The sequence below is a fragment of the Pongo pygmaeus genome, chromosome 19, assembly GCF_028885625.2.
Source record: "Pongo pygmaeus isolate AG05252 chromosome 19, NHGRI_mPonPyg2-v2.0_pri, whole genome shotgun sequence".
Lineage (NCBI taxonomy): Eukaryota > Metazoa > Chordata > Mammalia > Primates > Hominidae > Pongo > Pongo pygmaeus.
Window position 1 is genome coordinate 75347320 of NC_072392.2, and position 25912 is coordinate 75373231.

Here is a 25912-nt window from a genome sequence, read left to right on the forward strand (position 1 = left end):
CTGTCTCAAAACAAACAAAAACACCCACAGCTCTAAAGGCCATTATATCATTATATATTAGATATTATTTTATCACTGCTAAATTTCTTGAGAGTGACAATGGCATTCAGGTTGTGTAGAAGAATGCCCTTGCTCGGAGTAGATACACTGTCAAGTATTTGAGGGTAAATGGCCATGACGTCTGCATCTTACTTTGGGAGGAGAAACGGAAGAGTGACAGTGGTGGGGAGTGTGGGAAAGTAAATCTAACAACTGTGAACACTGGCTCAACCTAGGTGAAGTATATGCGAGTACTCATTGTTCTATTCTTCCCGCTTTTCAGTTATTTACATTTTTTTCAAAATCAAAATTAAGGGCAATAAACATTCCAAAAAAGAAAAACAAAGCAATGAGAGCAGAGGTTTGACTCTCACTTTGAAACTGTCCCTGGTGGTAAATAAAAATCTGGACTTCTTAGACGTTGTGCTGCAGCTTGTAGGCCACCAGCATGCAAGTTGGGCTCTCTCGTGCCATGGTGGCCCACAGTGTACGTGTGTTATCATTATCTCCATGTCCAAATCCAGCCAGCAACTTCAGCGATCCCTTTGGGAAGAAGCTACATCTGTATCACTTTCCAGATGACTAAAAGCACTTGCTGTAGCCCAAAAATAATGACCATCTGCATTATGGAAAAATAAGAAATGATTTGAAGCTGCCATGTAGTCCTATCTTAGCTTCAGAATTTTTTTCTTTCTTTTCTTTTTTTTTTGAGACAGGGTCTCACTCTGTCACTTAGGCTGGAGTGCTACGGCGTAATCACTGCTCACTGCAGTCTCAACCTCCTGGGTTCAGGTGATACTCCTCCCTTAGCCTCCTGAGTAGCTGGGACCACAGGTGCGTGCTACCATGCCCGGCTAATTTTTTTTTTTTTTTAGAGATGGGGTCTTGCTATGTTGCCCAGGCTGGTCATGAACTCCTGGACTCAAGTGATCCTCTTACCTCGGCCTCCCAAAGTGCTGGGATGACAAGTGTGAGCCACCACACCCAGCCAGCCTCAGAATTTCTAGTGAAGGTTTATATTTGTACTGTAATTCAAGATCAACTCATCTTAGAATGTGTCTCTTGGACAATTCAAATCTTTTAGTTCAGGAAAAAAACTCCTCAGCTACTACAATACCCTGTTTCTATACTACTTAAATGAAACAAAATCCCTTTCCTCTTATTTGAAAGTTAAAAACAAACAAAACAGGCAATTTATTAATAAATCTACACGTTACCAATATTTTCCCTATTAAAGTTCATGGCCTCCCTCTTACCATTGAGAATTAGTATTTAGTTTCTACCTAGCAAAATTTTCTTTGACGAGTGCCTTGATTTAGGCCAATTCCCAGGGATATATACCATTGGGAGAAACCAGAAATAACCAAGATGTCCAAACTAGGGGGATGATTAGACTATAACATATTAATCTAATGGGATATGGTGCAACCAGTTAAATGAAATATAAAAGCTATGTTGAAATATAAAAACCATGTAGACGCATTTTTAAATTTTTATTTTATTTATTTTTTTTTTTTTTGAGACAGAGTCTTGCTCTTTCAACCAGGCTAAAGGGCAGTGGCACGATCTTGGCTCACTGCAACCCCCACCACTCATGTTCAAGCAATTCTCTAGTCTCAGCCTCCTGAGCAGCTGGGACCATAGGCATCTGCCACCAATGCCTGGCTAATTTGTCTTTTTTTTTTTTTTTGAGATGGAGTCTCACTCTGTCGCCCAGGCTGGAGTGCAGTGGTGCGATCTCGGCTCACTGCAACCTCCGCCTCCCAGGTTCAAGTGATTCTCCTGCCTCAGCCTCCTGAATAGCTGGGACTACAGGCACGTGCCACCATGCCCAGCTAATTTTTGTATTTTTAGTAGAGACGGGGTTTCACCATGTTGGCCAAGATGGTCTCGATCTCAAGACCTCGTGATCCGCCCACCTCGGCCTCCCAAAGTGCTGGAATTACAGGCGTGAGCCACTGCGCCCGGCCGAGTCTTGCTCTTTCAACCGGGTTAAAGTGCAGTGGCATGATCTTGGCTCACTGCAACCCCCACCTCTCGCGTTCAAACAATTCTCTTGTCTCAGCCTCCTGAGCAGCTGGGACCATAGGCATCTGCCACCAATGCCCAGCTAATTTTTTATTTTTATTTTTTTGAGATGGAGTTTTGCTCTTATTGCCCAGGCTGGAGTGCAATGGTGCAATCTTGGCTCACTGCAACCTCCGCCCCCCAGGTTCAAGCAATTCTCCCGCCTCAGCCTCCTGAGTAGCTGGGATTACAGGTGCCCACCACCATACCCGGCTAATTTCTTGTATTTTTAATAGAGACGGGTTTTCACCGTGTTGGCCAGGCTGGTTTCGAACTCCTGACCTCAGGTGATCTGCCCACCTCGGCCTCCCAAAGTGCTGGGATTACAGGCGTGAGCCACTCCGCCCAGCCCTAATTTTTGTATTTTTAGTAGAGATGGGGTTTCACCATGTTGGCCAGGCTGGTCTCCAACTCTTGGCCTTGTGATCCTCCTGCCTCGGCCTCCCAAACTGCTGGGATTACAGATGTGAGCCATCGCACCTGGCCCATAGACACATTTTTTTAGAGTAGAAATAAAAGAATGTTAAATGAAAAGTGTATACAACACGTATGCAAGAGGGCAAATACAGAAAGGTCAAAGAGAAGTGTAAACAGTTGTTACATTTAGGTGAAGGGGTTTTTTGGTACAATTTTTGTAAAGTTTTTGATTAAATTGTGTTTAAAATGTAAAACTTGAGATATAAATTTAATAATCAATGGGGAATTGGTACTGACTATCCCATAGGAACCAAGTTGAAAGAGACATAAAACACAGGAAGAAATATTTCCTAACATGATAATATCCAGGTTATGACACTGCCTTACCTGGGCCGCCTTGATTTAAGTAGAACATTCAGAATTATAAAGTAAAAATTCAGAATTATAAAAAAATTTTTAAAGAAATGCAATTCTTTCACTTTCAAATATATAGTGCCTTAAATGTGTTTTCAAGTAGTGATTTAAGACTGTTAATAACAGATTAATTTGTAATTCTGACATATATTTATATATATTAGTGGCCCTCTTTCATCTTTGATATGACTAAGCAAATTTGTACCAACTGTAACTAGAACGAAATACACAGAAAGCCACTCACAACGGTACCAGAATTTCTTTAAAATAAAAAACTTTCTAGCTGGGCATGGTGACTCACTTCTGCAGTCCAAGCTACTCAGCAGGCTGAGACGGGAGCGCTCCCAGGAGGTCAAGGCTGCAGTGAGCTATGATCACACCGCTGTGCTCAAGCCTGAGCCACAAACCAAGACCCCATTTCTAAACACAAACAAACACATCTCTTACCTCTAATCACATACCTGAACACAACTGGCTTATGTGAAGGCCGTTGATAGTTCAAGAGTAACAATTCAAGGTGTCTAGAAAACTATCATTACAAGAGCAGATCACAGGAAACCTCAGCTGTTAGTTCCTAACTTTGCTCCTATTCAAAGGCCAACAGAACTGGGGAGAAATCTTCCTGTTTTGTTGATATCAATTTATTTTGTGCCAAGAACCTATACCTAAAACCAATGCAGGGTTTGTATTCCCCCTGGATTCTTCATTACCCCTGAAAGTGGAACAGATCAGACCAGTTTCCAAGAACAAAAGCACTGCAGGGCAATCTTGCTAAGGAGGCCCTGAGATGTTTCTCTCTGTACTAATCTCTATGTCTTCTATGTACATCCACACAAACCTTCACCCAACCATCTCTGCCATCAACAGCAAATCTAGGGAAGAGACCAATAATACCTTAGAAAAGCACACCTATCCACCGAACCAAAACTAAACGCAGAAGGATATGGCAGTTCGCCCCATTTTCCAGGTAGCTGTGTTCTCTTAATTTGCCATGAATTAAAATGTTTCATTTTTACTTAGACATAACTTGAATATGTCATTTCAAATAACAAAATAAAAACTGAACTGAATATGTTTTAGTTAAAACAATACAAAACTGAAATCTCCTCTTTTAAGAGAGAAATGCTTCATCAGCTGGTTAGTTCCCTTGTTTGCTTACTGGGTGATATGAAACCCAACTACAGCTTTCCGAAAATAATCCCAAGTTGTGGGGTGTCCTACTACCTGTGTTTAAGTAAAACAAGTCCTGCAGAAAAAGTGGATCCAACGAGTAGCAGGTTTGTTAAGAAGCTAAATTTTGGCCAGGTGTAGTGGCTCACACCTGTAATCTCAGCACTTTGGGAGGCCGAGGCAAGAGGATCACCTGAGCTCAGGAGTTCAAGACCAGCTTGGGCAACATATCAAGGCTCTGTCTTTACAAAGAAAGCAAAACAAAAAGTAGTAGCGTGTGGTGGCGCACACCTGTAGTCTTAGTTACTTGGGAGGATGAGGTGGGAGAATCACTTGAGCCCAGGAGTTAGCAGCTGCAGTGAACTATGATTGCACCACTGCATGCCAGATGGACGACAGAGCCAGACTCATTCTCTAAAAAAAAAAAAGTATGAAAAAAAGAAGAAGCTAATTCTGGGCCAGGCACAGTGGCTCATGCCTGTAAACCCAGCACTCTGGGAGGCCGAGATGGGAAGATTGATTAGGCCAGGAGTTTGAGACAAGCCTAGGCAACATAGTGAGACTCCATCTCTACAAAAAGTTTAAAAATTAGCCCAGTGTGGTGGCGCATGCCTGTAGTTCTAGCTACTCAGGAGACAGGCAGAAGAATTGCTTAAGCCCAGGAATTTGAGGCTGCTGTGAGCCGTGATTGTGTCGCTGCACTCCAGCCTGGGTGACATTGTGAGATCTTGTCCAAAAAAAAAAAAAAAAAAAAGAACCTTATTCTAATTCTGAGAAGAAATGACATTTAATAAGAGCTCATGTCTTAGCAAATCAAAATGTTTGTCCTGCTGGGGAAAAAAAAAACAAACGGTTATCCAGGTATAAAAAGCAATTACCAGGACATTTAACATTAAGATGAACTAAAATTGTGCACAAAATAATTGCCCACATTTACTACAGCACTCAGTGGGAGTAAATAAAATGCAATTACTTTCGCTAAAGCAACCTACTTTTTCTGGTAACAGACTGTCTCTCACTATACCTCTAATAGTAAATCTACACACAACTTAGCATGGTGTAGGAACTTGAGTGCTTGCTCCTACAGCACACAACAGATGCACTAAAAGGCTCCCACCTCTTAACTAACAGCTTATGCTGCAAGGCATCAGCCAGGATAACGGCAGAGCCCTTCTGTGTCTGTGTTCTTTCACAGGCGGCACTGTTACCGGAAGAAGCAAAGAGCAGCGATTTCCTTCCAAAAGGTCAGCTGCCTCAGACAGACCAAACAGAAAGCAGTGAATTCTTGCCAACTTCCCCTCCTGCTTCTGCAGCTAGTACGCAATAGCATTTAGTTTCCAGTAAAGCTCTAGATAAAAACAAAGCAAATGTGAGACCCAGAATCTACGCAATGTCAGTGTCTCGCTTGACTGAATGAAGGGCAGTAAGATCATATGGAGCTATACTTTTTCAACAGTGGTGGAAGTGTTAGGAAGGTGAGATTAAACATGAAGAAAAGGTCAGGACTGGAACCATCTAGATTTTATACCAATGTCCAGAAGTCTCCATCTAAAAATAAGATGGTAGGCTGGGTGCGGTGGCTCAGGCCTGTAATCCCAGCACTTTGGGAGGCCAAGGCCGGTGGATCACTTGAGGTCAGGAGTTTGAGACCAGTCTGGCTAGCATGGTGAAACCCCGTCTCTACCAAAAATATACAAAATTAGCTGGGTGTGGTGGCACGTGACTGTAATCCCAGCTACTCGAGAGGCTGAGGCACGAGAACTGCTTGAACCTGGGAGGCGGAGGTAGCAGACAGCCAAGATTGCACCACTGCACTCCAGCCTGTGCAACAGAGTGAGACTCTATCTCAAAAAAAATAAAAAGAAAAAGAAGATGGTATTTTAGAGATAATAAATGCAACAACAGATAAAGTCCCTAGTCAACTAGGGATAAAAAAAGAATAAATTTTGAACTTATTCTCAAAATAAAGTCAAGTCAGTCATTGTACAACATGCTAGGGCACAGGCAGGGTTCAATGCTGACAACCAGTAGGTATATAGACAATGAATATATAAGTTTCTTAGATTAGACATGGAGAAAAGACTGTAAAACACATAACAAAAAGGGGAAGAGGATAGAAAATATAATTTTTTTTTTTTGAGACAGGGTCTCACCCTGTCACCCATGCTGGAGTGCAGTGGCGTGATCTCAGCTCACTGCAACCTCTGCCTCCCAGTCTCTAGCAATCCTCTTGTCTCAGTCTTCTGAGTAGCTGGGACCACAGGTATGTACCACTATGCCTGGCTAATTTTTTGTATTTTTGGTAGAAACGGGGCTTCATTATGTTGCCCAGGCTGGTCTCGAACTCTTGAACTCAAGCGCTCCACCCACCTCGGCCTTCCAAAGTGCTGGGATGACAGGCGTGAGCCACTGCGCCAAACCCAGACTTCTTTAAATTAAGAGAGTGTTAAACTACATGAAAGCCTACGCATTCAGTCTTCCCAGAGGAGCAAAATTAGACCCTTTTGAGTATAAAAGTGAAGGAGAAGGAAGGGAAAATGATGATTTTAAACGTTTTCTCAACCAGATCGGTTCCCGGCTTAACTATCTACACAAAACTTGCGAGAAAATGTTCCCCATGTCGTCGGCTCTATGTGGTTTCTAACTCGTCAGTTTCAGGTTGTGGTGGCAACAGAGACACCAGGCTTTTTGTGAGACAAGCTCTTGTTCTAAAAAGTCTGGGCTTTGATGATGGAGAGTATTTTAACCCCACTCTGAGAATACCTAGTTTGAAATGAAGATAGTATGGAGTTCAAGGAAAAACGTATTAGTTTGTTATGTTAAATTAAGCCACCCACACACCCACACTAGAAACTGTTTTGTGTTGGAAACAAAATAAATGACTTCATTTCCAAGCCTTTCCTATACTTCATCACCAAACCTTAAATAATAGCAAAGGAATAAGCATGGGAAATGAGAAAAATAAAGTACTAGCAGCAGTAGTAATAGAATTATAATAACAGTAGTAGTAATAAATATTCAAGGAGTTTCGTCCACCTTCAGAGCTCAGGCTGTGAACCACAGTGCTTTACTTATTGAAAATCATCACCAGGCCGGGCGCGGTGGCTCATGCCTGTAATCCCAGCACTTTAGGAGGCCGAGGCGGGTGGATCATGAGGTCAGGAGATTGAGACCATCCTGGCTAGCATGGTGAAACCCCATCTCTACTAAAAATACAAAAAATTAGCCAGGCGTGGTGGCAGGCACCTGTAGTCCCAGCTACTCGGGAGGCTGAGGCAGGAGAATCACTTGAACCCGGGAGGTGGAGGATGCAGTGAGCGGAGATCGTGCCACTGCAACTCCAGTCTGGGTGATAGAGCGAAACTCTGTCTCAAAAAAAAAAAAAAAAAAATCAATCAGGTAGTCAAATGAGTTTTTCCTGACAGTGATACCTGCAGTTTAAGACTCCTTTATAACACGAGCCACAAAATGAATTATCACAAAATGCAATTCACAAATGAATACAAAAAGATTATTTAACAATCCAAAAAAAAGGCTTTAAATAAGACTCCCTTCCCTGAGGGTTAGCACTAAGAAGACAAACCTTCAAACACAACCAAAGGACGTCATATTTGGGGGGTGGGGGGGTTCACCTTCATTCTTTTAAATCAATCAGAAATTAGCCAAAAGCTTTAGATTGTAAAAGTGAGTGGGAGGAGAATAACGAGAACTGTCCTGGGCTTGGGTAACTTTCCCATAAGGCCAAAACCTAGATCCTGACTGCTTGTGGTCAGAATTAGCAATGCAACATTTCCTATAAGAAGCTGAGTTGTTAACTTTGTTAAACTTGTTCACAAATTCCTTAAGGAGTTTCCATTAGTTACATTATTATCCATCACCAATATTTATCACAGAACATCTGAAACTCAGGCTTTCTAATGGCAGAAAACATTTTACATACAGGGGGAAATATCATTAATAGAAATGAGAAAGCAACTTATAAAACACTCCAGTGTGTAAGACAGGATAACAAAGGATACTGAAGTTAGCTGCCATCTGGATACCTGTTCACATGATACCAATAACTAAACAGCAACTTACCTGATGCCACTGTGCATTGGGTTGGAGACAAGGTACACATGATAAATTCCTACTATAATTAATAAATGTTCAAATGAAAATATACAAATAGATTGGGCGCGGTGGCTCACACCTGTAATCCCAGCACTTTGGGAGGCCAAGGTAGGCAAATCACAAGGTCAGGAGCTCAAGACCAGCCTGGCCAACATGGTGAAACCCCATCTCTACTAAAAATACAAAAAATTAGCTGGGCGTGGTGATGCGTGCCTGTAATCTCAGCTACTGCGGAGGCTAAGGCAGGAGAATGGCTTGAACCCAGGAGGTGGAGGTTGCAGTGAGCCAAGATTGTGCCACTGCACTCCAGCCTGGGTGACAGAGCAAGGCTCCATCTCAAAAAAAAAAAAAAGGAAAGAAAATATACAAATAACTATGTTACTGTTGACGTACATTAAGCATGAGTTGAATGCTAGGAGATCATCTGGGTTCTCCAAGCTATGCCATCAAGAAATAGACACTCTGATACAGAAGGCAACTTCTGAATTTAACAGTGCTGTGCGATATATCAAGGGGAAATTTGGGACAAGGACGCCTGGCAGTTCCACAAGCCTAGGAAAGGTGCCTCAAACAATCTTTAACACCTTTAGCTAGAAATAGAATCAATACAATATTTGTATCCAATGTCTTTGATCATTTTGATCATCCTGTTTTTAAAAGATGGGATGTTTTCCTCCTCTAGAATTAGAATTTACCCTACACTCTGGGCATAAGAACCAAAGCAACTAAGTTATCTGCTGGCCAACTAATAGACTGTAAGCCATCCTGGAGCGAGGACCATGTCTCTCTGATTCATTTTGATTTCCCTAATATAGTACTTGATACACATAGTTGGTATTCAGTAATTGTGTATTGAATACAATTTTTATAGACCTCCATGTTACAAAAAGGACCTAAATTGGGGGAAATGGATGGTAGGTCAGTTATTTCCTTCAGGATATTTTTAACACTGTGGAGGTCATTAACTTGAATCCTTATTACAGGAATAATGGGAGTGAATCACACTTTATAGAAACCATGACGGAGGTTTTGACTCATCATTGGTGCTAATCAAGGTAAACAAAACAGCAAGTTGTGCCACCCTCATAAACATCATGACAAGTTTGTAAAATAGAGCTAACACTTTATTGCAGCAATTTCAAAAAGAATTACATGAAATATGATGATAAGATGAGCTAAAATTCCAAAGAAAGCATCTTCTCTAAGCAAACTAACCTTTCTTTTAATTATATCTCAAGAAAGAAGCTGAGTATAAACAAAAAGCACATTTGTCAACAATTCATTCATTCAGTTACCATGTATAGCCACTAACTACAATCCAGAAAGATTTATGATTGTGCCAAAACAAGATGATGAGGTTCTATACCCAGAATGTAGATTAATGTTAGAAGGATGACTCAGGACTTATGGCATCAGTCTGATAGACATTGAACCTCTTTCTTTCTTTCTTTTTCATCTCTGTGAGTTCTTCAACTACAGGACAGAATGCCAACTCAGGAAGATAATTCAGTAAACACAGCCACCTTTGACTACAGACTATTTTTTATCCAAGATGTATTTCCATGTAGCAAAGTAAATTTAGCAAATGAAAATATAGTCTTGACTTGCTATGGATGTCCCCTATCTCTGCCAAAAATGACAAGCTGCTTGCTCAGAAACTGTCACTAATTAGCAGCTGCTGCTGTAAAGAAAACCAAAGTAAGTGCCAATAAAAGCATATTGAACTCAAAGAGGGCCCTATGACAAGAAATGGGAAATGCAAGAATCTATTTGTGACTAGTAAACTTACATAAATACTAGCAATCTAAATTTGGGAGATGCAGGGGCAGGGCAATAATGGCAATACATACCCATTCATATTTAAACAGGAAGGACTGAAAGAGTCTCCTAACATCCTGAAAGTCAGAAATATCAAGGTATTGGTGTTGCTGAATTCCATCACAACCATTTCCAGCTTTCCAACATGAGCCAGTCTTGGTTTTGGATGATGATGATTATTTTTGGAGACAGGGTCTTGTTCTGTGGCCCAGACTGGAGAGCAGTGGCATGAACACAACTCATTGCAGTCTCTGACTCCTGGCCTCAAGTGATCTTGCCACCTTTGCTTCCCAAAGTGCTGGGATTACAGGCGTGAGTCACCGCGCCTGGCCTGGTTTTGGATAATTTCTCATTGTCAATACTTCTGTCTCTGGCACTTTAACACCTGCATTTGTAGACACTGTAAAAATAAATTTTAAAAATAACTTTCATATTCTATGGGCTTCGGCCTAAACTCTGATGGTTCCGAATCTACCTGTTGACCCTTCATGTTATAGGTTGAAACTATGAAGTCAAGCAGAAGCGATCTGCCCAACGTAAATGAGCACAGATACAGTGGTAGAAAATCACTTTACTAGCCCTATTTCAAGAGGCTCTAAAGGAGCCCACAACATCCCATCACTTTGGGATGCTGAGGCAGGAGGATCACTTGAGGCCAGGAGTTCAAGACCGGCCTGGGCAACACAGCAAGACTTCATCTCTACAAAATAAAAATTAAAAAATTAGCCAGGCATGGTGGTATGTACCTGTAATCCTAGCTACTCAGAAGGCTGAGGTGGGAGTATGGCTTGAGCCCGGGAGTTTGAGGCTACAGTGAGCCATGACTGCACCACTGCACTCTGTCTCTTAAAAAATAATAATAATAAAGTAGTCTACAGCCCAAGATCCTGCTTTAAAGCTAAATTCCATAGATTACTTTTCAAATCATTCTTCGAAGCTGTCCTGTCTTTGTTCCTACCAGTCAGAACTCCCAGTATATTTCTCTTTTTCCTCAACAAGTTACTTTCTGTCCTTAAAAAAAAAAAAAAAGAATATTTCCCCTTCATTTTGGTTCTCTTACTCTCTTTTTCTCTCTCCCTCCAGGTGAACTGCTAGAGAGCTATGACTGTTTCACCTATATTTGGACCCCTAGGGTCAGGCTGTGTCTTTAACAACTACTCAGAAAAATGAGAATGAAAAAGAAAAAAGGAAGAAAGAGAGAGAGGGAGGGACAAACTGGAAGGGAAGGGAAGGAAAAGTAGGGAGAAAGGAAGATGTAATGCGAATAGAAAATTTTTTAAAATGAAAAAAAAAAAAAAAGAAGGCCGGTGCGGTGGCCCATGCCTGTAATCCCAACACTTTGAGAGGCCTAGGCAGGCGGATCACGAGGTCAGGAGATTGAGATCATCCTGGCCAACATGGTGAAACCCCGTCTCTACAAAAAATACAAAAATTAGCTGGGCGTGGTGGCATGCGCCTGTAGTCCCAGCTACTCGGGAGGCTGAGGCAGGAGAACTGCTTGAACCCAGGAGGCAGAGATTGCAGGGAGCCGAGATCATGCCACTGCACTCTGGCCTGGCAACAGAGCGACACTCCGTCTAAAAAAAAAAAAGGAGTTTCTTAACTGTCATTTCTTAATGACACGCAATCAGAACCTCCCCTGCAGCTGAGGTCCCCTGTGGAGAGTATGTCTCGTTGTCTGTATAAACAATTACAACAATGTACCTGTAATTTTCCAGTTCATAATCAGGCTGTAAGAATGAGAACAATTTGTTTTATGAAACATGGAGAAAGACTAATCTTTGCTATTACTGTCAGTGCAGGTTTATCAGCAAGACTTGGAGTAGATAAGCCACAGGCATACAGATGAGGAATCACATTTTCAAAGCTTTAATAACTCCCTAGTGGTACGCAACAAGCTGCTGAATTAACCTGTCTTTGCATACTCATTGCATACGCATCACTGGCCAGGTCTAGGTACAAAGCAAAAACTAAACAATCAAAGGAAAGAAAAACTGTGAAGTCTCCAACCAAAAGAATCATGTTGAGAAAAGGAATAAACACAAAGGGGCAGATAGTGTATGATTCCACTGATAGGAGATGCCTGGAGTAGTCAAACTCATAGAGACAGAAAGAATGAATGGTGGTTGTCAGAGCCTGTGGGGCGGGGCAAATGGAGAGTTTTATTCTCATTACTGTTTAATGAATACAGGATTTTAGTTTAGGATGAAAAAATTCTGGAGATGGACCAGGTGCTGACGGTCACACAACAATGTGAATGTGCTTAATGCCACTGAACTGTACTTTAAAACAGTGAAAATGGCCGGGCACGGTGGCTCGCGCCTGTAATCCCAGCACTTTGGGAGGCCGAGGGCGGTTCACCTAAGGTCAGGAGTTCCAGACCACCCTGGTTAACATGGTGAAACCCCACCTCTACTAAAAATACCAAAATTAGCCAGGTATGGTGGCGTGCACCTGTAATCCCAGCTACTTAGGAGCCTGAGGCAGGAGAATCGCTTCAATCCAGGAGGTGGATGTTGCAATGAGCTAACGCCACTGCACTCCAGCCTGGGTGACACAGAGAGACTCCATCTCAAAATAAAAGGTTAAAAATGGTAAATTTTATGATATATATGTGTAACTCCACAATCTTTAAAATGGGGTTAAAAAATGAGTTTTTGCCTAATAAACTCACATTTTTTCCATCTTTAATGCTGAAATCCAAAGGAAACAAAGAGATATTTGCTGTCTCCTCTCTCTTCTCCCCCATCCCCCCAACTTTTTTTGAGACAGCGTCTCACTCTGTGGCCCAGGCTGGTCTCTAACTCATGGGCTCAAGTGATCCTCCTGGCTCAGCCTCCCATAGTACTGGGATTATAGGCATGAGCCAGCCCCTTCTCTTTTCTTTCTTCCACAGTAAAAGGCACACTTTCAGTCCTTCTGGGGGTTGAAGCTCTCTGGATACACCTGCTACATTGAGATTAAAGGGGAATGCAGTAGTTTTTCCTTATCTGAGATTTTGTTTTCTATGGTTTCTGTTACCCACAGTACAGCATAGTAAGATACAGTATTTTAAGATAGACTACATTTGGCCAGGCGCAGTGGCTCACGCCTGTAATCCCAGCATTTTGGGAGGCTGAGGCGGGCAGATCACGAGGTTAGGAGATCAAGACCATCCTGGCTAACATGGTGAAACCCCATCTCTACTAAACAAAACACAAAAAATTAGCCGGGTGTGGTGGCAGGTGCCTGTAGTCCCAGCTACTGGGGAGGCTGAGGCAGGAGAATGGCGTGAACCCAGGAAGCAGAGCTTGCAGTGAGTGGAGATTGCGCCACTGTACTCCAGCCTGGGCGACACAGCGAGACTCTGTCTCAAAAAAAAAAAAAAAAAAAAAAAAAGACTACATACTTGTTCTATTTTATTATCATTGTTCTTAATCTCTTACTGTGCCTAATTTATAAATTGAACTTTATCAGAATTATATATGCATAGGAAAAAACTATATATATATATAGGGTTCAGTATTACCTGAGGTTTCAGGCATCCCTTGGGGATAAGGCAGGACTACTATACTTATTTAACAGATACTTATTGAGTAACTATTACATGTCGGGCTCTGTTCTAGGTACTAAGAATGTGGCAGTGAACAAAACAGACATGCTTTATGGAACTTAGATTCTGGTATGTAATATTAAATACTTTAAAGTTTAAATAAATAATTGTGCCCCTGCTATACTTTCTAGCTTTTGTTTTTATTCTTCTTCTATTTCTGTTGGGGGAAAACAGATACCACCTGACAATTGAATCTTACAGGTCAATGACAAAGTCTGTGCATTCAAACCAGTATCTGGAAAAAAGTTTTAAAAGCATCTCCACAACATCAGACTAACAGGGGGATTACTGGCTTTTGTGAAGTCTTGGTGATGCAAAAGCAATTTCTGATAAAACCAGAACATCTGTTCATCTCTGCTGAAAGCCGATCATCTTTATGGAGCTATTGTATGTGCAAAACAAATCGGGTCCAATCAAGGATTCCACAGTTAAGATCATTTCAGTGTGGCATTATTCCAGCTTTGGTCCAGGACATACAGTTTTATTTAGAGGACAACTTTCATGATTGCCACAATCAAATCAAATCCTTTACCTTTCAAAGATGATTTGCAGATTCAATCTTCACAAAGCACTAAAAATATAGAGCCTGGAGTTAAAAATTCACAATGGGACCACACACAAATAGCTGTACAGCGTGGTAGATGGCTAGCCAATGTTTACTTTCTTCTTTTTCCTATAGAATAAAATATAGGTCAAATTCCACTAAAACAACAAATACCATCACAGTGAAAACCTAGGTATAACAAAAATATTTTGAAACACTTAAAAATGTCCACGTGTTTCTTAATTCAACACAATACTTTTATAGAATCAATATAATGAATTTTATGAGAGTGCTGAATCCTAACACTAGACAACCAGGGAATTATAATGAATTTTAAATCAAAAGAATGACTCCTTAGAGCATAACAACTTTGTGTCCGCTCTTTAATTTTCGTCTTTAGGGACATATTTTAAATATTTCAAAATAGGCTGTCACAGTATATTTGGAAGAAAGAAATTTGTTTCCCTTTATGGAAATCATCCTCAAATTTATTGAGGAATAATTTTACATTCAATAAATTACATCAGGATGTTTTCAATGTTATAATGAACCTACTTTTGGCAACGTAGTAAAATAAAGGGGTCCCTAAAGCCCACCCATTAGTAAAAGTTATTGAATATTTTATTTAACATTAAAAGGTCAACTAATTTGGCTTAGATGTCAGGCAATATCCAAAGAATCACAGAAGTTCTAGCCATTTCTTCAAAGGTTCCTTCTGAAATCAGGTATCCTTTAAAAAGACCATTAAGGCTGGGCATGGTGGCTCATGCCTGTAATCCCAGCACTTTGGGAGGCTGAAGCGGAAGGATCACCTGAGGTCAGGAGTTCGAGACCAGCCTGAGGAACACGGTGAAACCCCGTCTCTACTAAAAATACAAAAATTAGCTGGGCATGGTGGAACGTGCCTGTAATCCCAGCTATTTGGGAGGCTGAGGCACGAGAATCACTTGAACCCGGGAGACGGAGGTTACAGTGATCTGAGATCACGCCATTGCACTCCAGCCTGGGTGACAGAGCGAGATTCTGTCTCAAAACAAACAAACAAACAAACAAACACCATTAAGATAAACTAAGTAGGAAGTGGCACTACCTAGATTCCAGAATCTCTACAAGTCTCCCTTCTGAAACTCCGTTTGTTCAGTATTCCTCACACGGTGGTGTTACCAGTCATGGTGGGAACTTGGCAGTTTGGGGAGGCTACCGCCTCACCTAGGGGGAACTAAAAATGATTCCCCTCCCTTAAGTATCTCCTAAGACTACAGCAAAACTGGGGGGAACTCTCTTTTAAAAGGAAAAATTTCATCTGTAACTCGATCCCCAATTTCAAGCATCAACTTGATGTATTTCATAAAAATGAAGAGTAGCTAAGACCAAAAGGTGAATATGATTCTTTTCTAGACAAATTCAGTTTCAAAAATAAACAACACTCTGAAACAAAACAAAAATAACAAAACACCCTGCCTAAAAGTGATTTGACAGTTGAGGTATACCTAAAACAGGGTGGGCTGTTTATTTTTATTCAGAATTTTGTGTTCAGAGATAGGATCTCACTATGTTGCCCAGGCTGACTTGAAACTCTTGGGCTCAAGTGATCCTCCCACCTTGGCCTCCCAAAGTGTTGGGATTACAGGCATGAGCCACTGCACCTGGCCAGAGAGGGCTTTTCTACTCCCAAGAAATGAGAGGTCCTCTGAAAGCAGGAGCTTCAAGGATATGGGTAATGCTTCAGCCATGCAAGGATGCAGCAGTTTTCAAACAAGAGGGTGCATCTGTGGATGTCTGGGTGTGTCTTGGGGGTGATGGTCTGGTAGGAAGCTTTAAGGGCATCACTTTCGTTGGGTAAGAGACACTTTTGTGCTGGGCGTGGTGGCTCATGCCTGTAATCCTAGCAGTTTGGAAGGCCGAGGTGGGTGGATCACCCGAGGTCAGGAGTTTGAGACCAGCCTGGCCAACAGCGAAACTCTGTATCTACTAAAAATACAAAAATTAGCCGGGTGTAGTGGCAGGTGTCTGTAATCCCAGCTACTTGGGAGGCTGAGGCAGGAGAATTGCTTGAACCTATTGGTGGAGGCTGCAGTGAGCCAAGATCATGTCACTTCACTCGGCAAAATAGCGAGATTCTGTCTCAAAAAAAACAAAAAAGAAAGACACTTTTATTTCCTACAGAGCAGTGGCTTCAGTTCCCACAGGGCAAGAGACCCTATTTGTTTTGTTTTATTTTAAGTTCCAGGATACATGTGCAGGATGTGCAGATTTGTTACACAGGTAAACATGTGCCATGGTGGTTTGCTGCACCAAGCGACCCTATTTGTATTTGTTGATTGTAAGCCAGATGTTATAAAGCAGGAGACAGCCTATATTTCATTTCCCTTCGTTAGAAGGCCTATAACCACACTGTCTATTATGGTAGCCTCTAGCAGCATGTGCTAAGCACTTGAAATGTAGCTAGTGCGACTGGGGAACTGAATGCAAATTTTATCTCATTTTAATTAACTTAAATGTAAACCTGGAAACTGGTGTTCAATTTAATACTTGGAAAACCTTTCAGTACGTTTGGAACACCTTGAGTATGTGAATCTACTTTATCAACTGAAAGTTTTATGAAATCTGAACACAGTTCATGCATTTCTGGTGAAAATTTGGTGGCTAAATTGAGAGATTTTATAACTGTAAGATACACACCAGATTTTGAAGCATTCGTACAAAAAAAGGAATGTAAAATATCCCAGTGTTTTTGTGGGTTTTTGGGTTGGTTGGTTTGTTTTTTTTTGAGACAGAGTCTCACTCTGTTGCCCAGGCTGGAATGCAGTAGCACGAACATGACTCACTGCAGCCTTAACCTCCTCGGCTCAAGTGATCCTCCCACCTTGGCCTCCCAAGTAGCTGGGACTACAGGTGCACATCACCATGCCCAGCTAATTTTTTTTTGTGTTAGAGACTGGGTCTCACTATGTTGCCCAGGCTGGTCTCGAACTCCTGGACTCAAGTGATCCTCCTGCTTTGGCTCCCCAAAGTGGCCCAAAATACCTCATTAATCAATAATTTTTATATTGATCACATGTTGAAATGATAATTTTTATATATTAAAGTAAGTATATTGTTAAAATTAATTTTATTTTTACTTTTTATTGTGATACAGACTAAGAAAATTACAATTGGAGCTCACATTACATTTGCATTGAACAGTGCTCGTCTATAACATAAATATTCCACATACTGTACACAATTATTGCTTAGTTTCCTAGTTTATATGTCTTACCTTTTTTTTTTTTTTTTCTTGAGATGGAGTCTCATTTTGTCACCGAGGCTGAAGTGCAGTGGTGCAATCTCAGCTCACTGCAACATCTGCCTCCTGTGTTCAAGTGATTCTCCTGCCTCAGCCTCCTGAGACTACAGACATGCGCCAGCACGCCCAGCTAATTTTTGTATTTTTAGTAGAGACAGGGTCTCACCAAGTGAGCCAGGCTGGTCTCAACCTCCTGACTCAAGTGGTCCGCCCACCTCGGCCTCCCAAAGTGCTAGGATTACAGGCATAACCCACCATGTATGGCCAGAAAACATAATTTTGAATTAAACAAGATTATCAAGTTTTTAGGAAGCAGAGGAGGTAAGAGGTGATAAGCAAAAAAGAACCAAAAAGAAGAGAATGATTTATTTATGTAGGCATATTGAACAATATATGTTTATAGTTTTATCTTTAATACAGAAAAACACTTATTTACTTCATGCATTTTAATTAACTACTTTATGGATTTAGGTTTTAAAAGCACTAAAAAGTACTACGTGATTTTTAAAAATGTTTCAGTATTCCCCAAACTGGCTTAAAATAAAATTCTGTTATAGCAATTTCACTATAATAAATTACAATGCACAATCAAGTTAAGATAGATTTTTTATTTTTATTTATTTATTTTTGAGACAGGGTCTCACTCTGTCACCCAGGCTGGAGTGCAGTGGTGCAATCTCAGCTCACTGTAACCTCTGCTTCCTGGGCTCAAGCCACCCTCCCACCTCAGGCTCCCAAGTAGCTGGGACTACAGGCACGCAGCACCACGTCTAGCTAATTTTTGTATTTTTATAGAGATGAGGTTTCACCACGTTGCCCAGGCTACTTTTGAACCCCTGGGCTCAAGCGACGAGCCCACCTCAGCCTTCCAAAGTGCTGGGATTAAAGGCATGGGCCACCATGCCCAGCCAGATTTTTTTTTAATATAAAAATAAAGATGGGATCTCATTATGTTGTCCAAGCTAGTCTCGAACTCCCAGCCTCAAGCAATCCTTCCCCCACGGCCTCCCAAAGTGCTAGGATTACAAGTATGAGTCATCTCACCTGGCCTAAAATAGATTTTTACTTAATTAAATTTTACATGAAATAAGTAAGTCTACTGGGCTCAAAAATGTCTATTTTTAAGGCTGTAATTTTATTTTAATTCTCTTAAAATATCAACTCATAATTTACTTTCATTCCTCTTCTTTAAACTCTGTCAAGTGTTAAAATTCTTTTATTTTTATTTTGAGACAGGGTCTTTCTCTGTCACCCAGGCTAGAGTACAGTGGAGCGATCACAGCTCACTGTATCCTCCACCTCCCAGGCTCAAGCAATCCTCCGACCTCAGCCTCCTGAGTAGCTGGACTATAGGCGTACACCAGCACCCCGTGCTAATATTTTTATTTTTTGTAGAGATGGGGTCTTGCTATGTTGTCCATGCAGGAAAATTCTTTTAAACACTAATTCTAGTTACAAAGAAACTATTTAATGTAAATTTAATTAAGGCAGAACATAAATCTCTGGTATTAGCAATGACTTATGACTTATACCCAAGAGAAAATATCTTTCACTAGAGATTTCCTTTACCAGATATTCCCAAATAAGTACCATAATAAAGATTTAGAGAAGTTATTAAGTGTGACTAATGGAATTATAAGAAAAAGAAATCCATAGCCTAGCAGCCTTCATAGGTATCACCATGAAGGGGAAAAGCCAATGCAGAAAATATATTGAAATAATACAAAGTTCAAGGTTAAAACAAACTCGACCTTTTTTTTCAAAACATCTTCAATATGAAATGAATAACTTAGCAGAGCATGTGTGTGTGTGTGTATATATGTGTGTATATATGTATATATATATAAAACCAAAAACAACAAATTTTTTTTTTTTTAAAGAGAGACAGGGTCTCTCTCCATTGCCCGGGCTTGGGAGTGCAATGGCACCATTATAGCTCACTGCAGCCTCCACTTCCCAGGTTCAAGCAATCCTTTCGCCTCTGTCTCCCTAACAATTTATTATATTATATAACAATATAATTATCCATAAGCTTCTGTGTAAAAATATACAGGCTACCACGAAGCATAGGAAATAACACAGTCCTGAAGTTCAAATTATTTAAACTCTAAAAATGTTAAATGAAATTATGATGATTTAAACATAGTTCTACAAAAGATGTCAAAAAACAGGATACTATACAAATAACAAAAACATCACAAACTCCTTTTTCTGCTTCTAAAAAGAAAACACTGATAACAAAAAACAAATTCTACATTCTAAGACAAATCAATACACACAGCCATTTTAAAGATAACTTTTTTCCTGATTACAAAAGGATTCCCTGTATTATCATCTGTTTTTTTGTTTGTTTTTATTTGTCGTTTTTGAGACAAGGTCTCACTCTGTCACCCAGGATGAATGCAGTGACTCAATCACAGCTCATTGCAGCCTCGAACTCCCAGGCTCAAGTGATCCTCCTACCTCATCTTCCCAAGTAGCTGAGACCACAGGCATGTGCCACCAGGCCCAGCTAATTTTTTAATTTTTTGTAGAGATGGGGTCTTGCTATGTTGCCCAGGCTGATCTTGAACTCCTGGACTCAAGTGATCCTCCCACCTCAGCCTCCCAAAGTGCTGGAAATATAGGCATGAGCCACTGTGCCCAGCCATAATCTGTTTATTATAGAAAAATGGAAAGATACTAGAAAGCATGCGCACGCACACACACACACACACACACACACACACACACACACACACACACACACACACACACACACACACGGAACTCCACGACCCAGAAGAAATCTTTTTTCAGTGCCTGTTCTTTTTTCCAGGCCCAATTGTATATGATTGTTTGTAATTTCATTTTTCATTTAGTAATATATAGCGAATTTTGTGTAGGTCATTAAATATTGTTTTATAACATAACTTAAATAGCTGGACAGTATTCCATTGGACAGCTATACACAGGTGTAATAAATGATTTAGTTTATTAACCCTCTAATGGAAACACCAAGATTTTTCCAATTTATTGCTATTTTAAGTAACACTCCTTTTGTACAAATCTTTAAACATATTTCAGATGTTCTAGAATGAAATTCACCTAAATGAAACTGCTAAGTCAAAGGGTATGTACTCTTCTTTTTTTTTTTTTTTTTTTGAGACGAAGTCTCGCTCTGTCACCAGGCTGGGGTGCAGTAGTGTGATCTTGGCTCACGGCAACCTCTGACTCCCTGCCTCAGCTTCCCAAGTAGCTGGGATTACAGGCACGTGCCACCATGCCCAGCTAATTTTTGTATTTTTAGTAGAGACGGGGTTTCACCATGTTGGCCAGGATGGTCTTGAACTCCTGACCTCGTGATCCACCTGCCTCAGCTTCCCAAAGTGCTGGGATTACAGGCATGAGTTCCCAAGCCCAGCTTGAGTATGCACTCTTTTAAGGCTCTCAATACATGTATCAAACTGCCATTCCGAAAAAGCACCCATTTACATTTCAACCAATGAGTATGAAAGTGCCAGTTCCCCACATTCCCAAGCAACACTGCTCTTATTTTTCAATATTTTTAGTCTTCATAAATCTGTTAACTGAAAAAACTTGTCATTTTTATTTGCATTTCTTGATTTCCAGTATGGGTGAACACAGTTTCATATGATTACTGGCTATTTGTAGTTCTTCTTTTGTTCATTTTCTATTATGGGAATCATCTTTTTCTTACTACTTATATAAATTACTTATATATTACGAATATTTACCCATAATGCTTTGTCATATATATTAGAAATATTTTTCTTATTTTGTCACTTAGCTTTGGTTTCTGGCATTTTTTGGCATAAAGAAGTTTTAAATATTTATGTATATATATAAAAAGATGTATGTATATCTATAAGATGTATCTTCTTTTATTAGTTATTTATTAAAGTCACTTATATCCTGTTCAAATTTACCAATAAAACTGGAATATAATGTTAAGTTCTGTGCAAACTAGACCTCTTCACATTTGGGTAATAAAAATTCAAAACTAGCCAGGCTCAGTGGCTCACACCTGCAGTCCCATCTACTCTGGAGGCTGAGGTGGGAGGATCACTTGAGCTCAGGACTTTGAGACCAGCCTGGGCAACATAGTGAGACCCCACTCTTTAAAAAATAATAATAATAAATTAAAATAATAAATAAAATTCAAAACCATAAATTTTGAAAATATCACATTTTTGGACAAAATTTTTAATGTGTGTCTAAAGTAATAAGTTTTCTTACTTAAGGACCCATTCCTGGCACACTTCACTCATCCTGGGTAACAGAGCAAGACACTGTCTCAAAAAATAAAAAATAAAAAAGAACTCATTCCCTTAAAATTATATGCTTTTTGGCCCGATGCAGTGACTCATTCCTGTAATCCCAATACTGTGGGAGGTTGAGGTGGGAGGTGTGGATGTGGAGGTGGGAGGGATCGCCTGGAGACATAGCAAGACCCCTGTCTCTATTTTTTTTAAACTATATGCATTTTTCTGGTATTGCAAAGTCAAGGGATCTTGCTTCATCACCAACTCAGCATGTGAATTGTAGCCATGCCACTCAGAAAGCCAAATATTTTCTATTTTGTTTTGATATCTTCAACATGAGAAAGGCCAATCTCTTCATATATTACAATGCAATTAGTGTTTTCACTTGATATTTAAACTCACTGCAAGATAAACTCATTTGTAAAACATGACTACACTCAGGGTTTCCATATATGTAGTCAGGCACCACATAATGACGTTTCAGTCAATGACAGACCACATATGTGACTGTGGTCCCATAAGATAATAAAACGTAGCTGAAAAATTCCTATCCTCTAGTGACGCTGTAGCCATCATAATGTTGTAATGCAATGCATGATTCACATGTTTGTAGCAATGCTGGTGTAAACAAACCCACTGCACTGCCAGTCATGTGAAAGTCTAGCACATACAATTGCGTGCAGTACATAATACTTGATAATGATAATAAATGCCTATGTTACTGGTTTATGTATTTACCATACTTTTTATCATTATTTTAGAGCGTACTCCTTCTACTTATAAAAAAAAGTTAACTGTAAAACAGCCTCAGGCAGGTCCTTCAGGAGGCTTTGTTATCATAGGAGATGACAACTCCATATGTGTTACTGCCCCTGAAGACCTTTCAGTGGAACAAGATGTGGAGGTGCAAGACAGTGATACTGATGACCCTGATCCTGTGTAGGCCTAGACTAATGTGTGTGTTTATGTCTTCACTTTTAAGAAAAAGTTTTTAAAGTTTTGAAAAGTTAAAAATTTTTTTAAAAGAGAAAAAGTAAAAGAATAAAAACATAAAGAAAATATTGTTGTACAGCTGTACAGGTTTATGTGTTAAGCTAAGTGTTATTACAAAAGAGTTTAAAAGCGTAAAAAGTAAACAGTTGGCCAGGCACGGTGGCTCACACCTATAATCCAAGCACTTTCGGAGGTCGAGGTGGGTGGATCACCAGAGATCAGAAGTTTGAGACCAGCCTGGCCAACATGGTGAAACCCCGTCTCTACCAAAAATACAAAAATTAGGTGGGCATGGTGGTGCACGCCTGTAATCCCAGCTATTTGGGAGGCTGAGGAAGGAGAATCGCTTGAACCGGGAGGTAGAGGTTGCAGTGATCCGAGATCACGCCACTGCACTCCAGCCTGTGCCACAGGAGCGAGACTCCATCTCAAAAAAAAAAAAAGTAAAAAGTTTACAAAGTAAAAGTATTACAGTAGGCTAAGGTTAATTTATTATTGAAGAAAGAAACAATTTTCAAAATACATTTAGTGTAGCCTAACCAGACAGTATTTTTAAAATCTACAGTAATGTACAGTAATGTCCCAGGCCTTCACATTGACTCACCATTCACCCACTGAGTTGCCCAGAGCAACTTCCAGTCCTGCAAGCTCCATTCCTGGTAAGTACCCTATACAGATGTACCATTTTTTATCCTTTATACCATGTTTTTACCGTAACTTTTCTATATTTCGATATGTTTAGATACACAATACTTACCCTTGTGTTACAATTGCCTACAGTACTCAATACAGTAACGTGTTATACAGGTTTGTAGTCTAGGAGCAATAGGCTTTATCATACAGCCTAGGTGTGCAGTAGGGCTTACCATCTACGTTTGTGTAAGTACACTCTATGATGGTACCACAATGACAAAATCGCCTAATGCATTTCTTAGAAGTTTGTCACCATGCATCATTAAGTGACACACGACTATAGTTACGTAACAATAACCAAAGAAAAATACAAAAAGAGGGACTATTTACATTGTATCCTTACATATTAAACCTTCCATACCTTTGAGATAAGAATCTAGTAACCAGTTCTCACTATACATAGCTTTCCCTCACTTTCTATCAGAAATGAGATAGGAGTCCCACCTTCCTGGCATCAGAAACAGATCACCAATCCTGCAAACAAATTCACAGGGTGAACTGTTTCATTTTTAAAGAGCTGTAGATTTCTGTAGATCTCTAATTTGCTACTTTTCCTAAACTAAAAGATGACCAAAAGATTTTTAGAAACATTAAGCAAAAAAACAGAATTAGCATTATTTCTAACAAAACATTTTACCTATTTAAATATACTGTAGAATGAATGCTATATTACAAAGCCAATGAATTCCAATTTTTAGTACTTTAAGAGATTAAGTGTTCAAGTTTCTTTTTATATAGGCTACAATGACATGTACGAATGTAGCTTAACATTTAGCCCAGGTTAGATTTTTTTAAATCCCACTCCTCCAAAACTAGTGACTTGCCACCAGCTATAGACTCTGAATTTATTTATTTAATTTATTTTTTGAGATGGAGTCTCGCTCTGTCTCCCAGGCTGGAGCACAGTAGCGTGATCTCGGCTCACTGTAACCTCTGCCTCCTGGGTTCAAGCCATTCTTCTGCCTCAGCCTCCCAAGTAGCTGGGATTACAGGCGTGCACCACCACACCTGGCTAATTTCTGTATTTTTAGTAGAGACGGGGTTTCACCATGTTGGACAGGCTGGTCTCCAACTCCTGACCTCACGTGATCCACCTGCCTCGGCCTCCCAAAGTGTTAGGATTACAGGCGTGAGCCACTGGGCCCGACCTAGGATCTGAATTTTAGACAACAAAAAATAGTTTCTCACAAACTTTTTAACTTACTCTCACCTAAAGGCTGGAAAACCCCAGTGAAGGCTTTTAAAACTCATCAGACATAGAAAAAAAGAAACAGCTTTAATTGTAGGATCTCACTGACACAAACATAAGGAAATTCTGAGTTATAGATACCTCACATTAAGCTTTTTCCACTGACATTGTAACTTCTGCCAACATTCAAAGAAAATTCAACCCTGGTCAAAGGTGACAGTTGACAATCCTGGAAGCTAACATCCTCTGTTTATTTGAACAAGTTTATACTCTGCACAGGGAATTGAAGTTCTTCTTGTCTGTGACTTGATCTTCCAAAGTTAAAGCACTATGCTTTAGGGTTGTGAATTCTGTTTCCAAGACTTAACTTCACAATCCACTCCCAAGGAAAAGTGCTGAGAGAAAGTAAGCATCATAAATGAAAAAAAAAAAAAATCTGAGACTATTTTCTAATGGCCTTTGCAGAGCTCTAGACATACAATAGTTCAGTTGCCTTAAAAATTCGCCCAAATAGGCCGGGCGCGGTGGCTCACGCCTGTAATCCCAGCACTTAGGGAGGCCAAGGCGGGAGGATCACCTGAGGTCAGGAGTTCGAGACCAGCCTGGCCAACATGGCGAAACCCCGTCTCTACTAAAAATACAAAAATTAGCTGGGCATGGTGGCACACGCCTGTAGTCCTAGCTACTCAGGAGGCTGAGGCAGGAGAATCTCTTGAACCCAGGAGACAGAGGTTGCAGTGAGCCGAGATTGCGCCACTGCATTCCAGCCTGGGTGACAGAGCGAGGCTCTGTCTCAAAGAATAATAATAATAAATTAGCCCAAATAAGTAAAATTCTTAAATCTGTCTCAGAAACCATGACTGATGCTCTAAAAAGCTTTAATGCAACAAGAATAGGACAGAAATCCCCTCAAAATAAAGTTGTAAATAAAATGAGTGGGATTGTTGAGTTCTTAGTACAGACGTGCATGTCAACATGAACCCACTACACTGGCACAAATGATCCCTTTGTTTGTAAACAGAGGCCAAGGAGACAGCTTATAGCTCTTCTTCTATGATGTATACGGTAATGCTAGGGGAAGAAGAACGAAAGACAATTTATAATAAAAATTAAGACTTTCTCTGCTTTAATATAATTTCCACCAGAAGTATATACTTTAATTGGAAAAATATTTATCACCATCTTCATCAACATTTAAAAAAATCCTAAACATATAAAAATATTTTCTATTCAAAAACCAACAAGACTCCATTTGGGAACACAAAGAAATACAAGCCTCAAAGAACAAAATGTCTTATAACAAAGTGGCAGT

The 25912-nt window shown here is 40.1% G+C and overlaps 1 protein-coding gene across 7 annotated transcripts in view; it reads right to left on the reverse strand.

The window, feature by feature from the left end:
• Positions 1-25912, reverse strand: part of STAT5B (signal transducer and activator of transcription 5B) — an 81820-nt gene that overhangs the window by 43520 nt on the left and 12388 nt on the right. Inside the window, exons 1-2 of one of the 7 annotated variants that reach the window (XM_063655940.1) lie at positions 17716-19261; positions 14163-14958 (exon numbers count right to left, since the gene is read on the reverse strand). The exons of 5 other annotated variants lie outside the window; for them this stretch is intronic. The gene's annotated coding sequence lies outside the window, so the exon portion shown is untranslated. Of the gene's footprint in view, positions 1-10070; positions 10091-14162; positions 14959-17715; positions 19262-25912 lie in introns of those variants that run through there. One more of the 7 variants, XM_054457589.2, reaches the window with a different exon arrangement.